This window comes from Bos indicus x Bos taurus, unplaced genomic scaffold (genome assembly GCF_003369695.1).
Source record: "Bos indicus x Bos taurus breed Angus x Brahman F1 hybrid unplaced genomic scaffold, Bos_hybrid_MaternalHap_v2.0 tig00003510_arrow_arrow_obj, whole genome shotgun sequence".
In the NCBI taxonomy this organism is placed as follows: Eukaryota; Metazoa; Chordata; class Mammalia; order Artiodactyla; family Bovidae; genus Bos; species Bos indicus x Bos taurus.
Window position 1 is genome coordinate 1 of NW_020867691.1, and position 14,868 is coordinate 14,868.

A 14,868-nucleotide genomic window follows, 5' to 3' on the forward strand; every position below is an offset into this window, starting at 1 on the left:
CTGGTCTCTGCATAGGCCCAGGGATGCCACAGGACTCATAGCGAGCAAGGTTGCTGTCAGGCACCTGCCGGTACTCCAGGTAACCCTCCCACACCCACACATGGGTCAACAGCTCCCTGGTCCCCAAAGATGGAGTGCTCCCTCCTGGGACACACCCCCATCCTGCTGAGTTTTCCCAAGACCACATCCTCAGGGGTGAAGTCTCCATTTTGGATGATCAGGCTGAGGACCAGCAGCATGAGCCCGGCCTTTGGCAGGCTCTGCCCACCACTCGGTGAGGTCCAGGGTGGGGACCAAGATGTAGAATGTGCTCCCTGGGGTACACCTCCTTCACTGCCATGCCAAAGGACCAACTGCAAGCACTGGGCGCCTTTATGGAAGACCACAGGTATGTGGTCCTGGTTATCCGTGAGGATCATATTCAGTATTTTCGGTCTTGGAGTCAGCTCCTTGGCACAATACTTGAGGAGCATGAACTTAAACAGTTTAGCCATCATCTCCTTAACTTCTTGGGCAAGGCCTCTCACAGGGCTGAGGAGGAGACTGAGGGAGAGAAGGCTGAGGGGGCTGCAGCCTTCCTCCACCTCAGACCACAGGGGACTGCCCTCTATACCTGCCTCTGCCTCCCCTGGGTCTTGAAGTCTTCTTCAAGTTTGCTCAGCTCACTCATCTTGATCCTGAGCGCAATGCCTGGGACCAAACCACAGACAGGAGTGAGGCAGAGGGATAGACGCAAACCATGTGCCTGAAGGACAGAGGGGTTTGAGCGGCCTGACCTGAGAAACGCACCCTGGGCAGTCTGACACAGGCCACTTACAGGTCTCCTCTTGAGGGGTGATCTCGAGCTTCACAGGGGGAACTCTTCCTGGATGGCCAGACACCTGGCTACCTGAAGGAGGAAGGGGCAATGTCTCCCCATGGTGCAGTCAGAACAGCTGGAAGTTCCTGAGATGACCAGGTGTGGGAATGGGCTTTGTGGTTTCCCTCTGTTCTGGGAAGGGGAGCCCTGGTGCACACTCACGACACCCCTCCTCACCTTGACTCCTGGCACTGCCTGGATCTCCTCTGATCTCTGACCTCAGAACACGGGGCCTCAGACCTCTGCTTCACCTCCTGTTCCTGGAGCTCCTGTGAGAGACATGGAGGGGACACCTCAGGGGTAGACTGAGACATATCTCTGGGCCTCCATGCTGGTAGGTGGGGTGGACTCTGTGAAGTCCCCCCAGTTGTGGGGTGAGGTCCCCTCAGGGCTTCCTTGTAGTGCTCACCTTTCCCCTGGCACAACCTGGTCCCTCCCCTTTGGGGGCCTGCAGGGAAACTCAGAACAAGACCCTAGTCTGAGCAGAAAGTGCTGATGGGCCCCATGTGTGGCCACACTTGCCCAGGGCTTCCTGTGGGTTCTAGGTTGGGGAGATACCCGGTCCTCAGCTCCTCCTCATGTCCTTCCTGGCCTCCAAAAACTGACCACAGGGACAGGACAGGAGTCTACTCAGTTATCCCTCCGGATCTGTAGAGTATACCCTCTGCAGACCTGAACACTGCCCCCCTCTGCCCGAACACCTCAGATCCTGAGGTCCCTAAGCCATAGGTCAGGAAAACGCTCATCCTGCTATGGGGCCTCCAAGATCCCCATCAAAGGCAAGGATACCTCCCTGTCTTAAGGTCTAACCACCTCTGTCATTCCTTGCACGGAGCCTGGACTCCAGCAGGGCCCAGGATTGTCCCATCTGCCATTTTGAGACCTCACTGCTTTCACGAGGTCCCCAGTCCTCTGAGACCCCCCATGTCAGGAATTCAGACAGGCCTAATGTGCTCTTCTCACACCAAGCTCTCCCAGGGCCGACTATAGGTGTGGAGACCTGCGGGGTTCCATTGGTCCTCACTCAGGGTCTCCTCTGTCCTCTTTCAGGCACCTCACCTTACCTCTGGGCAGGACCTGGGATTCTCGCCTCTCCCCATCTGAAGCCCAGCCCCTTATACCAGGGTCTCATCTCTCCAAGACCCAGATGTCAGGAAATCAGACCATGCCTGTTGCACTCATCCTATCCCCACAATTGCCCTGGACTGACGACAGAGATGAGCTTCTCTGAGGTGTCCTCTGATTGGGGTTCAGGGTCCTCTAGTTCCTTCTCAGGGTCCTCAACCTGACACCCCACCAGACCTGGGAATTGGCCCACCTGAAGCCTTGCCACATATGTGAGGTCCCCAGTCTGAGACCTGGATGCCAGGAAGTCTGGCAGGATGTCAGGATGTCTAATGAGCTCATCGTAACCCAGGGCCACCAAGGACTGACAGCAGGGACCGGCTTCCCTTGGTCTCCTCTGATTGGGGTCCAGCATCCCCTCAGTCCTCCCTCAGGGTCCTCACCTAAACTGCTTCAGAACCTAAGACTCTCCCCTCCAGTCTCTGAGGCCTCACCCCTTATATCAAGTCTCCAGTGTCTCTGAGACCTGATACTCACGTCCCCACCAGAGTCACCCTTGGCATGACAGCAGGTTCTGGGACCTGTGGGATTCCTTGTGTCCTCCATCAAGGTCCTCATCTTGAGCCCTGACATGTCCAGGTATGCCCCTTGTGTTGACCAGAGACGGGACCCTCACACCAAGGCCATCACTTCAGTGGGACCCCCAGCCAGAGGAGTCTGCAGACACGACATCAGGGCTCCATGCTCAGGGATTCCCAGAGCTGAGATGATGCCTTGGACATTCTTCAACCCTCCTTCTGCTCTTCACTTTGACTCTCAGCAGGTCTGAGCACAACCCTCTGTCCCTGACCTTGTTCCCCTTAGAACCAGGCCCTCCCCAGCCAGGACTCCTGAGAGGCAAGTGAGAGTAAGGGGCTAATTCCTACAACTCTGCCAGGGTCTCCCTGGGCTGAGACAATTGATGACTTGGAAATCCTGGTGTCACAGAGACCCTCTGAGGGTTCTACCTTGACTCCTAACACAGCTGGGTTCCTTTACTCTGCTGACCTTAACCTGGGAACCTGACCCAAGCCCTCACTTCTCCCCTCCCATCAGGATCAATGAGGTTAAATTTGAATGCCATGCTCCCTGGTCCCCCAGGGCTCTCAGGAGGGAGGCACAAGCATCCCCTGGGGACCCTAGAGAAGACCCTCATCTCGAGTCTTCACAGGACATGGGCACCTCCCTCTGCCCACCAGAGAATGTGTCCCACAGACCAAGCCTATGACTCCCTGAGTTCACTGAGGAAGTGAGCAGGTGTGGAGTCTCAGCCTGACAGCCCAGACCGGGATGCCCAGATATTTCAGTTGGGGACGAGTTGTGGTTTTTTTTTTTTTTTTTTTTTTTGATGTTGAAAAATTTTTGATATATAAATTTATTTATTTTAATTGGAGGCTAATTACTTTACAATATTGTATTGGTTTTACGATACATCAACATGATTTCGCCATGGTGTACACGTGTTCCATATCCTGAACACTCCTAATAACTCCCTCCCCATACCATTCCTCTGGGTCATCCCAGTGCACCAACTGCAAGCATCCTGTATCAGGCATTGGAACTGGACTGGCGATTCATTTCACATATGATATTACACATGTTTCAGTGCCATTCTCCCAAATCATCCCACCCTCGACCTCTCCCACAGAGTCCAAAAGACTGTTCTATACATTTGTGTCTCTTTTGCTGTCTTGCATACAGAGTTATCATTACCATCTTTCTAAATTCCATATATATGTGTTAGTATACTGTAGTGGTGTTTTTTTTTTTTTTTCTGGCTTACTTCACTCTGTATAATAGGCTCCAGTTTCATCGACCTCATTAGAACTGATTGAAATGTATTCTTTTTAATGACTGAGTAATACTCCATTGTGTATATGTACCACAGCTTTCTGATCCATTCATCTGCTGATGGGCATCTAGGTTGCTTCCATGTCCTATCTATTATAAACAGTGCTGTGATGAACACTGGGGTATACGTGTCTCTTTCAATTCTGGTTTCCTCGGTGTGTATGCCCAGCAGAGGGACTGCTGGGTCATAAGGCAGTTCTATTTCCAGTTTTTTAAGGAATCTCCACACTGTTCTCCATAGTGGCTGTACTAGTTTGCAATCCCACCAACAGTGTAAGAGGGTTCCCTGTTCTCCACACCCTCTCCAGCATTTACTGCTTGTAGACTTTTGCATAGCAACCATTCTGACTGGCGTGAAATGGTACCTCATTGTGGTCTTGATTTGCATTTCTCTGGTAATGAGTGATGTTGAGCATCTTTTCATGTGTTTGATAGCCATCTGTATGTCTTCTTTGGAGAAATGTCTGTTTAGTTCTTTGGCCCATTTTTTATTGGGTCGTTTATTTTCTGGAATTGAGCTGCAGGAGTTGCTTGTATATTTTTGAGATTAACTATTTGTCTGTTACTTCACTTGCTGTTATTTTCTCCCATTGTGAAGGCTGTTTTTTCACCTTGCTTATAGTTTCCTTTGTTGTGCAGAAGCTTTTAATTTTAATTAGGTCCCATTTGCTTATTTTTGCTTTTATTTCCAATATTCTGGGAGGTGAGTCATAGAGGATCCTGCTATGATTTATGTCGGAGAGTGTTTTGCCTATGTTCTCCTCTAGGAGTTTTATAGTTGCTGGTCTTACATTTAGATCTTTAATCCATTTGAGTTTATTTTTGTGTATGGTGTTAAAAAGTGTTCTAGTTTCATTTTTTTACAAGTGGTTGACCAGTTTTCCCAGCACCACTTGTTAAAGAGATTGTCTTTTCTCCATTGTATATTCTTGCCTCCTTTTTCAAAGATAAGTTGTCCATAGGTGCATGGACTTATCTCTGGGCTTTCTACTTTGTTCCATTGATCTACATTTCTGTCTTTGTGCCAGTACCATACTGTCTTGATGACTATGGCTTTGTAGTAGAGCCTGAAGTCAGGCAGGTTGATTCCTCCAGTTCCATTCTTCTTTCTCAAGATTGCTTTGGCTATTCGAGGTTTTTTGTATTTCCATACAAATTGTGAAATTATTTGTTCTAGCTCTGAGAAAAATACCGTTGGTAGTTTGATAGGGATTGCATTGAACCTATAGATTGCTTTGGGTAGTATACTCATTTTCACTATATTGATTCTTCTGATCCATGAACATGGTATATTTCTCCATCTATTAGTGTCCTCTTTGATTTCTTTCACCAATGCTTTATAGTTTTCTGTATATAGGTATTTTCTTTCTTTAGGTAGATATATTCCTAAGTATTTCATTCTTTTTGTTGCAGTGGTGAATGGAATTGTTTCCTTAATTTCTCTTTCTATTTTCTCATTATTAGTGTATAGGAATGCAAGGGATTTCTGTGTGTTGATTTTATATCCTGCAACTTTACTATATTCATTGATTAGTTTTAGTAATTTTCTGGTGGAGTCTTTAGGGTTTTCTATGTAGAGGATCATGTCACCTGCAAACAGTGAGTTTTACTTCTTTTCCAATTTGGATTCCTTTTATTTCTTTTCCTGCTCTGATTGCTGTGGCCAAAACTTCCAAACCTATGTTGAATAGTAGTGGTGTAATTGGGGACTCTTGTCTTGTTCCTGACTTTAAGGGAAATGCTTTAAATTTTTCACCATTGAGGATAATGTTTGCTGTGGGTTTGTCATATATAGCTTTTATTACGTTGAGGTACGTTCCTTCTATTCCTGCTTTCTGGAGAGTTTTTATCATAAATGGATGTTGAATTTTGTCAAAGGCTTTCTCTGCATCTATTGAGATAATTATATGGCTTTTATTTTTCAATTTGTTAATGTGGTGTATTACATTGACTGATATGTGGATATTGAAGAATCCTTGCATTCCTGGGATAAAGCCCACTTGGTCAAGATGTATAATCTTTTCAATGTGTTGTTGGATTCTGATTGTTAGAATTTTGTTAAAGATTTTTGCATCTATGTTCATCAGAGATATTGGCCTGTAGTTTTATTTTTGTGTGTGGCATCTTTGTCAAGCTTTGGTGTTAGGGTGATGGTGGCCTCATAGAGTGAGTTTGGAAGTGTACATTCCTCTGAAATTTTCTGGAAGAGTTTGAGTAGAATAGATGTTAGCTCTTCTCTAAATTTTTGGTAGAGTTCAGCTGTGAAGCTGTCTGAACCTGGGCTTTTGTTTGCTGGAAGAAATCTGATTACATTTTCAATTTTCATGCTTCTGATGGGTCTGTTAAGATTTTCTATTTCTTCCTGGTCCAGTTTTGGGAAGTTGTACTTTTCTAAGAATTTGTCCATTTCTTCCAAGTTGTCCATTTTATTGGCATATAATTGCTGATAGTAGTCTCTTATGATCCTTTGTATTTCTGTGTTGTCTGTTGTGATCTCTCCATTTTCATTTCTAATTTTATTGATTTGATTTTTCTCCCTTTGTTTCTTGATGAGTCTGGCTAATGGTTTGTCAATTTTAGTTATCCTCTCAAAGAACCAGCTTTTGGCTTTGTTGATTTTTGCTCTGGTCTCTTTTGTTTCTTTTGCATTTATCTCTGCCCTAATTTTTAGGATTTCGTTCCATCTACTAATCCTGGGGTTCTTAATTTCTTCCTTTTCTAGTTGCTTTAGGTGTAGAGTTAGGTGATTTACTTGACTTTTTTCTTTTTTCTTGAGGTATGCCTGTATTGCTGTGAACTTTCCCCTTAGCACTGCTTTTACAGTGTCCCACAGGTTTTGCGCTGTTGTGTTTTCATTTTCATTTCTTTCTATTCATATTTTGATTTCTTTTTTGAATTCTTCTGTGATTTATTGGTTATTCAGCAGTGTGTTGTTCAGCCTCCATATGTTGTGATTTTTAATAGTTTTTCTCCCGTAATTGAGATCTAATCTTACTGCATTGTAGTCAGAAAAGATGCTTGGAATGATTCCTTTTTTTTTTTTTTTTTTTACCAAGGCTAGATTTATAGCCCAGGATGTGATCGATCCTGGGGAAGGTTCCATGTGCACTTGAGAAAAACGTGAAATTCATTGTTTTGGGGTGAAATGTCCTATAGATATCAGTTAGGTCTAATTGGTCTATCACTATCAGTTCAGTTCAGTCACTCAGTTGTGTTGGACTCTTTGCATCCCCATGGACTGCAGCACGTCAGTCTTTCCTGTCCATCACCAACTCCCAGAGATTGCTCAAACTCATGTCCATCAATCAGTGATGCCAATCAAACATCTCATCCTCTGTTGTCCCCTTCTCCTCAGACTTCAGTCTTTTCAGCATCAGGGTCTTTTCCAATCAGTCAGTTCTTTCAGTCAGTTGGCCAAAGTAGTACAGCTTCAGCTTCAGCTTCGGTCCTTCCAATGAATATTCAGGACTGATTTTCCTTAGGATGGACTGGTTGGGTTTCCTTGCTGTCCAAGGGACTCTGAAGAGTCTTCCTCAACACCACAGTTCAAAACCATCAATTCTTTGGTGCTCAGCTTTCTTTATGCTGCAACTCTTGCATCCATACATGACTACTGGAAAAACCATAACTTTAACTATATGGAGCTTTGTTGGCAAAGTAATGTCTCTGCTTTTTAATATGCTGTCTAAGTTTGTTCTATTTTTTTCTTCCAAGAAGCATGGTTGCAGACACCATATTCAGTAATTTTGAGCCTAAGAAAATAAAGTCTGTCACTGTTTCCATTGCTTCCCCGTCTATTTGCCATGAAGTGATTGGACCAGATGCCATGATCTTCATTTTCTGACTGTTGAGTTTTAAGCCAGCTTCTTCTTTGTTACATTCACTAGTTTGTTGCATTTTTAGATTCCACATACAGATGATATTACAGAGTATTTGTCTTTCTCTTTCCCTAATTTGACTTATTTTACTAAGGAAAATTCCTCACAAGTCCATCCATATTGTTGCAAATAGCAAATTTTCATTCTTTTTTGTGACTGAGTAATATCCCAGTGTGTGTGTGTGTGTGTGTGTGTGTGTGTGTGTGTGTGTGTGCATGCAGCTCTGTATACAATACTGCTTCTTTATTCATTTATCTGTTGATGAGCATTTGGTTTGCTTTCATATCTTGGCTAGTGTCTTAACTAGTGGGATTCTCCCTCTCCCACAAATTCTTTCTTCTTTTCTCTTTAGAGAGGATCCTCTAACATTTATTTCAGGTTTAGTTTAGTATTGATGAACTCTTAATTTTTGCTTGTCTGAGAAGCACTTTGTCTCTCAATTCTGAATGATAATCTTACTGGGTAGATATTCAGGTTGTAAGTATTTCTCTTTCAACATTTTAAATATAAATATATAATGCCACTCACTGTGGCCTGCAAGGTTTCTATACAAAATTTAGCAGATAGCCTTATGGTGCTTCCCTTTTATGTGATTCTGTGATTTCTCTTGCTGCCTTTAGAATCTTCTCTTTATTTTTAACTCCTGCCATTTTAATTATACTGTATCTTAGTGTGCGTTTGTTTTATTTTGGTTTATTTTTGTTTATTTTTGGTTTATTTTGTTTGGTACCCTGTGTGATTTCTGTACTACCTTCTGGTTTTGGAAGTTTTCAGCCATAATTTCATCAAATACAATTTACCATCTTTTCTCTCTTTTATTCTTTTGAGACACCAATAATATGAATGCTGATAAGCTTAATGTTATCCATAGGTCTCTTAAACTGTTCTCATTTTCTTTGGGGGGGGGAAGGTTTCTTTTAGCTATTCTGATTGGTGATTTCCATTATTATTCACTCCTGTGTTATTGTCAGTTCTGCTGTTAATTCTTCTTGTTTTTTTTTTTTTAATTTCTGTTAATGTATTCCTCAGCTCTGTCTGGTTCTTTTTTATATTTTCTGGTTCCTTGTTAGAATTTTCAATGCGTTTTCCTATTTTTTTCTAGTTGAGTTAGCATTATTATTACTGTTTCTTTGGACACTTTACCTAGTTAATTCTTTATCTGTTATTTAGTTGTTTGGTCATAGGTTCAAAATAAAGCACAATTGCACTCATCTCACATGCTAGTAAAGTAATTCTTAAAATTCTCCAAACCAGGCTTCAGCAATATGTGAACCATGAAATTCCAGATGTTCAAGTTGGTTTTATAAAAGGCAGAGGAATCAGAGATCAAATTGCCAATATCTGCTGGATCATCAAAAAAGCAAGAGAGCTTCAGAAAAACATCTATTTCTGTTTTATTGACTATGCCAAAGCCTTTGACTGTGTGTACTGGGGTCCAGCCCTGGTAGGATCCAGGGAATCCCTCAGGAGGATGGCATCAGTGAATAGGGAAAGTAAAAGGGGAGAGAAAGAGGCTTGATCTTCCTTGGTTTACACAGAAAGCCAATAAAGTCCAAGACACTGGACTTGCTCTGTCTACGGAGGCCACAGGAGCCCTCTCGGTGGGGTGAAGACGCAGGGCGCCCTTCCCCTGAAGACGCTAGGCACCTTCCAGATTGAGTCTTAGAAACCCGGGCAGATAAGTGGACTCAGAGAGCCCCTGTGCTCCAAGTAGTCATCCTGAAAGAAGAACAGAGAGAGAAAAGGAGAGAAAAGGGAAAAAGAATGACACGCGGAGACCAAGCTCTGATGAAGCCAGCTCCGTAGCTTTATTTTCAAAAGGACCTTTTATACCCCAAGTTGTACATAGAGGATAATAGGGGGTATAGAGCCATGAAAGGTCAGCAGTCCTTGATCCTTATCGAGACCAGGTTTCTTTCTGCAAACTTACCATATACAAAGGCTTTAGGTGATTTACATCATCTTCTGGCCAGGAGGCATGTTAACATTTTTCTTCTGATAAAGCTGAGTCAACCAGAAAAACTTATTTTCTCCAAAGGTGATTTCTTTAAAGTTTGGCAACACTTTCTGAAAGCACTAGATAAAGTTGCATTCCTATAGGGCAAAGTGCAGTGGGGGATGACAAGGAAAGAATTTATTAACTCAAGGGTCGAAGGAGGTTAACATCAAGGTTACTACTTATATTTCTATATACCAACTATATTAATTAATATACTCACAAGGACACAATGGGTAAGGGATATGGAAACTTGGTAGCAAGCATTAGCTCAAGAATGAAATCTTCCATCAGTTCTGTTCTAATAATTTTAACTCCCTGAGAAGCTCTATATTGTTTGAATATCTTAAGCTTCCCATGCCTCTCGCGGTTGGGAGGCTGTAAACAATCATATGCGTAGCTGTGGGAGTCCGGTTAAACCTGTCAGGCAAGTTAGAAAGCTATCTGAGGGATTTGAATTGAAACACTCCTATTGTGCCCAGGAGACTTATTAACTAGAGCTCTAAGTTGATGTCCTTCAGAGAAAGGTGGTCGGGGATAGCCTCCCATTAATGTCAGAGGAGTTGGTGCAAGTCATAAAATAGTAAGACAGACAGATTCTGGTTTTGGGGTAGATACTCGAGCAGGTCCAGGGGGTCCCTCGAGTCCTGATTCACCTTTGCCTTCAGGTCCTCTCTGCATGACCTTTGTCATGAGTGGGATCTCCCGTGCTGGTTCCTGGCATCTCCCCCTTTTTTATTTCTTAAGACAGCCAGATGCAATTCAGTCGCGAGCTTCTGAGTGCTCTGTTGGAGAGTTCTGACAATACAAGGATGAATAATTATGAGAAGCAGAATTAGAGCAGCCACAGCAGCATAGCAAAAAATAGTAGACAGAATGTTCTTTCCTGAAATAAAGTTAGAGAATGTATGGAAAAAGTCACTTGCTACTCCTGCGGCAGTAAAATCTAATCGGGAGTGTTCCATGGTCTTTATCTGATTATGAAGTTTTCCTAAATCTAAACTAATGCTGGAGCTGTTCCAGACACCTGAAATATGATTTTTAATCTTTTCCCAGTTATAATCTGGCTCGTTTACTTTCAGAGCCATCACACAAATCCACTGAAGTCGGCATGACAGGACAGTGCCAACTTCACTTTTAATGCCTGTAATTCAGTCCCAATATGTATTATTGCTTTCTCTAGGGCATCTACCCTCATTTCCAGTTTCTTGTCTATAGCTTCCTGTGTTGCCAATGTTAAAGAAACATTTTTGGACATAGTATCAACATATTGAGCAGTATGTACTTGTTGAGTCAATGATATTGCTGCCACAGTAACAGAAGTAATTGCAGTTATTAAAGCTGACATTCCCAAGATAAGTAAGCCCACAAACCATCGTGATCACATTAAATCTTGTAGTTATTGTAATACAGCAAGACCATAGTAATAATACCAATATGTGGTTACAGTCACAGGCACCATAAGATAGGGTGGATGTTGAAGCACCACAAAGGAGCAAACATTATATTGAGGGGTCAAACAAGGTGAAAGTATACATTGTTCACAAGTAGTATATTAGGTCCACCTCTTTCTTACTGACCTCTTTGGCCCTGATCACTATGTCTGCATTGCAAAATGCCTGTTGTGGGTGTACCGGGGAGCAGCTGTAGGCATCGGCCTGGGGGAGCAGCGTCTCCAGCAGCAGGTGGCAGAAAGCGAGTGGCAGGCTGCAGGCCACTGTGTCCATGGTGGGCAGAGGGGTGGGGGTCACGGACTCGGGCTAGCTGCTGCCACTTGGGCTCACGGCATTCCCCTCTCACCAGCAGGGCCACATTGGTCTGGATGGTACTCCACAGGCGCACTCTCCTCTCCGGCCTTCACTCGCTGCACAAACTTTTTTGGCTGTAGGTTGCGGGGTGCAATGAGGAGGGTGTGGGACACAACTGGCGGCGTGGAGGCGAGAGCTGGCTGGGGGGTGGCAAGCGACCAAATGCATGTGAAGTGGACCTGGTGTCTGAGGACTGTGACATGACGAATTAGTCTGTCCAGGATCCAAATCGGAGAATCTGCGTCCTGTGTAAAAATACAAGCATACCCTTGCCCACAAGTTAGCAACACATCTGGCCCTTTTCACTCTCTAGTAAGGAGGTCTTTTCACTTGATCAGGGGCCGAGTCATAGCCCCTTCAGGAATCTAGTGTCTCATCATTGTAGTCTGTCCCTGTGTGTCTAAGTTTAAATGATTAATTACAAACAAAGCAGGGTGTAGAACATGACGTGGAGAGGAATATTTAAATTTTTTATCTTAATTTAGCTATCTGATTTTTTAAAGTCTGGTGTGTCCTTTCCACTATGGTTTGACCTTGGGGATTATAAGGTATTCTTGTTGAATGTACTACGGAAAATTGTTGACAAAATCTTTTAAAAGCAGCAGAAGTATAAGCCAGGATATGAGTTTCATCCATTTGCAAGAGAGCATTAGGCCTAAGGCCTTGGGGATTTATTCCTAATGGTGGAGATGGATTAAATATTGGGCAATTTGGACATAACTATTAGTCTAGCTGTTTCCCTAAGGATATGAAATTCATACCTTAAACCAGCTGCATTTTGATGGTGAATTTTGTGAGAATTTTTGGCCTTGTCAATCTTTTTATGTAAGTTTAAAACAATTACTTTAGTCAATGCATCTGCCAAAACATTTCCTTCAAGTAAAGGACTGGGCAAGCCGGAATGGGCTCTAATGTGTCCCACAAAATATTTCTTATCTATGTGTTTAATCTCTTTCTGTAAATCAGATAACAAGGAAAAGATAGTAGTTTTATTTTCTGGAATATTAGCAGTCTCTATATGAGGAAACAACCCTACAATATGTCAGGAGTCAGTCAAAAGATTGAAGGTGTGGTGTCTTAAATGTTGAAAAGCCCAAATAACTGTTTGTAACTCAGCCCTGATATTTTATTCCCTTGAATTAAAACATCTTTTAAAGGCCTTGGAGCTGTAATTTCCTGTACCCAAAAGGCTAGATCACTAGATCCAAATGTTCTATGGCCCTTAGCTTAAGAAGTCAAGTTTTCTCCTGTCTGATAATAAGGTAAATGCAAAAGCTGTGTTACTCTTTGGCCTTTATTAATTTGCACAGTTTTGGTAGGCAGCGAGATCAAAACTTTAATTTCTCCAATATAATCAGAATCTACTACACCAGGCACCACCAAAATTCCTTGAAAAGAAAGTGAGCTACGCCCCAGCACAAGTCCTACAATGGCCGCAGGCAAAGGGCCAGCCACTCCCGTTGGAATTGGAGTAACCGGCACATCAGGGGTTAATATTGTTGCTAAATCCCCTTACCCTTCCGCTTTTTTCCTACCCTGGGTGAGGCCCCCCTGAGGGGGTTTTCTCCAAGGAGCACACTCTGCATATTGTGCACACATCTGTTTTTAAAGTTCCTTTGTTCAAAAAACTTTTTATCTTCTTCAGGCTTAGGCAATGCTTTGGGAGGCTTTGTGGGCAAAGTGGGGAACTCCTGGGCCCTGGGAGGCGCAAACGGAGGCGGCGGTGATCGCCTTAAATCAGAAAGTGGTGGATAAGTTTTTAAAGGTTTGCATAGATGGGGAAGGGGCTCTCCAGGGTGCCTGAACACAGTGTCCTGTAAGCCCTCTCCTTCCTCGGGAGGTAGAGCACAGTCTCCCTCCTTTTTCTCATCAATGACAGAAAATATGATCTGCGCAGAAAGTGGAGACCCACCACCATCCATCTCTATAGCCTCCCCCATAGGCTATCTAACAGCCTCATGATGGGGGTCCAGGACATTTCTAATCACATTCCACAGAGCAAAAGCATCTACAGGAACCCTTTCTGGCCCAAGTATCTAAAGCGTCCCTAATCATGTTCCATAGAGAAAAGGTGTCAGTAGGGACTTTTTCTGGGCCATGCAAAGCATAATAAATTTTTAGCGGTTTTCCTACCTTTTCCCAAGTATCTAGGTTAACAGTACCCTCTTCTGGAAACCAAGGACATTGCTCTTGTACAAATGTAATAAAATATTGAACATTAGCTTTCTTAACCTTAATTCCTCTTTTATTTAACAGTTGCAAGATTACTCCTATAAAGAGTTGTTGTTCTTTTGATTCATTGTTACCCATGTCAGAAAATTTCTATCTTTTCTACTTCTTCTTTGAAAAGATTTCACTTCCCACTCCTTCTCACCCTACTTATCTTATGCAGGGGGGTCTGCAGCACCGAGTGGGGTCCTAGCCATCCGAAAAACTGCACAATGGGGGGAGGCTTACCTTCAGGAGCCTGCTCCGGGCACCACTTACCGGGGTGCAGCCCTGGCAGGATCCAGGGAATCCCTCAGGAGGACGGCATCAGCGAATAGGGAAAGTAAAAGGGGAGAGAAAGAGGCTTGATCTTCCTTGGTTTACAAAGAAAGCCAATAAAGTCCAAGACACTGGACTTGCTCTGTCCACGGAGGCCACAGGCACCCTCTCGGTAGGGTGAAGACGCAGGGCGCCCTTCCCCTGAAGACGCTAGGTGCCTTCCAGATTGAGTCTTAGAAACCCGGGCAGATAAGTGGACTCAGAGAGCCCCTGTGCTCCAAGTAGTCATCCTGAAAGAAGAACAGAGAGAGAAAAGGAGAGAAAAGGGAAAAAGAATGACATGCAGAGACCAAGCTCTGATGAAGCCAGCTCCGTAGCTTTATTTTCAAAAGGACCTTTTATACCCCAAGTTGTACATAGAGGATAATAGGGGGTATAGAGTCATGAAAGGTCAGCAGTCCTTGATCCTTATCGAGACCAGGTTTCTTTCTGCAAACTTACCATATACAAAGGCTTTAGGTGATTTACATCATCTTCTGGCCAGGAGGCATGTTAACATTTTTCTTCTGATAAAGCTGAGTCAACCAGAAAAACTTATTTTCTCCAAAGGTGATTTCTTTAAAGTTTGGCAACACTTTCTGAAAGCACTAGATAAAGTTGCATTCCTATAGGGCAAAGTGCAGTGGGGGATGACAAGGAAAGAATTTATTAACTCAAGGGTCTAAGGAGGTTAACATCAAGGTTACTACTTATATTTCTATATACCAACTATATTAATTAATATACTCACAAGGACACAATGGGTAAGGGATATAGAAACTTGGCAGCAAGCATTAGCTCAAGAATGAAATCCTCCATCAGTTCTGTTCTAATAATTTTAACTCC

The 14,868-nt window shown here is 43.4% G+C and overlaps 1 long non-coding RNA gene across 2 annotated transcripts; it reads right to left on the reverse strand.

The window, feature by feature from the left end:
* Positions 1–9,650: 9,650 nt before the first annotated feature.
* Positions 9,651–14,524, reverse strand: LOC113889098. Of its 2 annotated transcripts, XR_003510148.1 has the most exons (5): positions 14,485–14,524; positions 13,954–14,273; positions 11,269–11,741; positions 10,345–10,486; positions 9,651–9,786 (listed from the first exon to the last, which is right to left on the reverse strand). It is a non-coding gene; the product is annotated as an uncharacterized LOC113889098 (long non-coding RNA). The 2 variants fall into 2 exon arrangements; XR_003510147.1 differs by lacking the exon at positions 14,485–14,524 and having other exon boundaries at positions 13,954–14,342.
* Between the last annotated feature and the right edge of the window lie 344 nt (positions 14,525–14,868).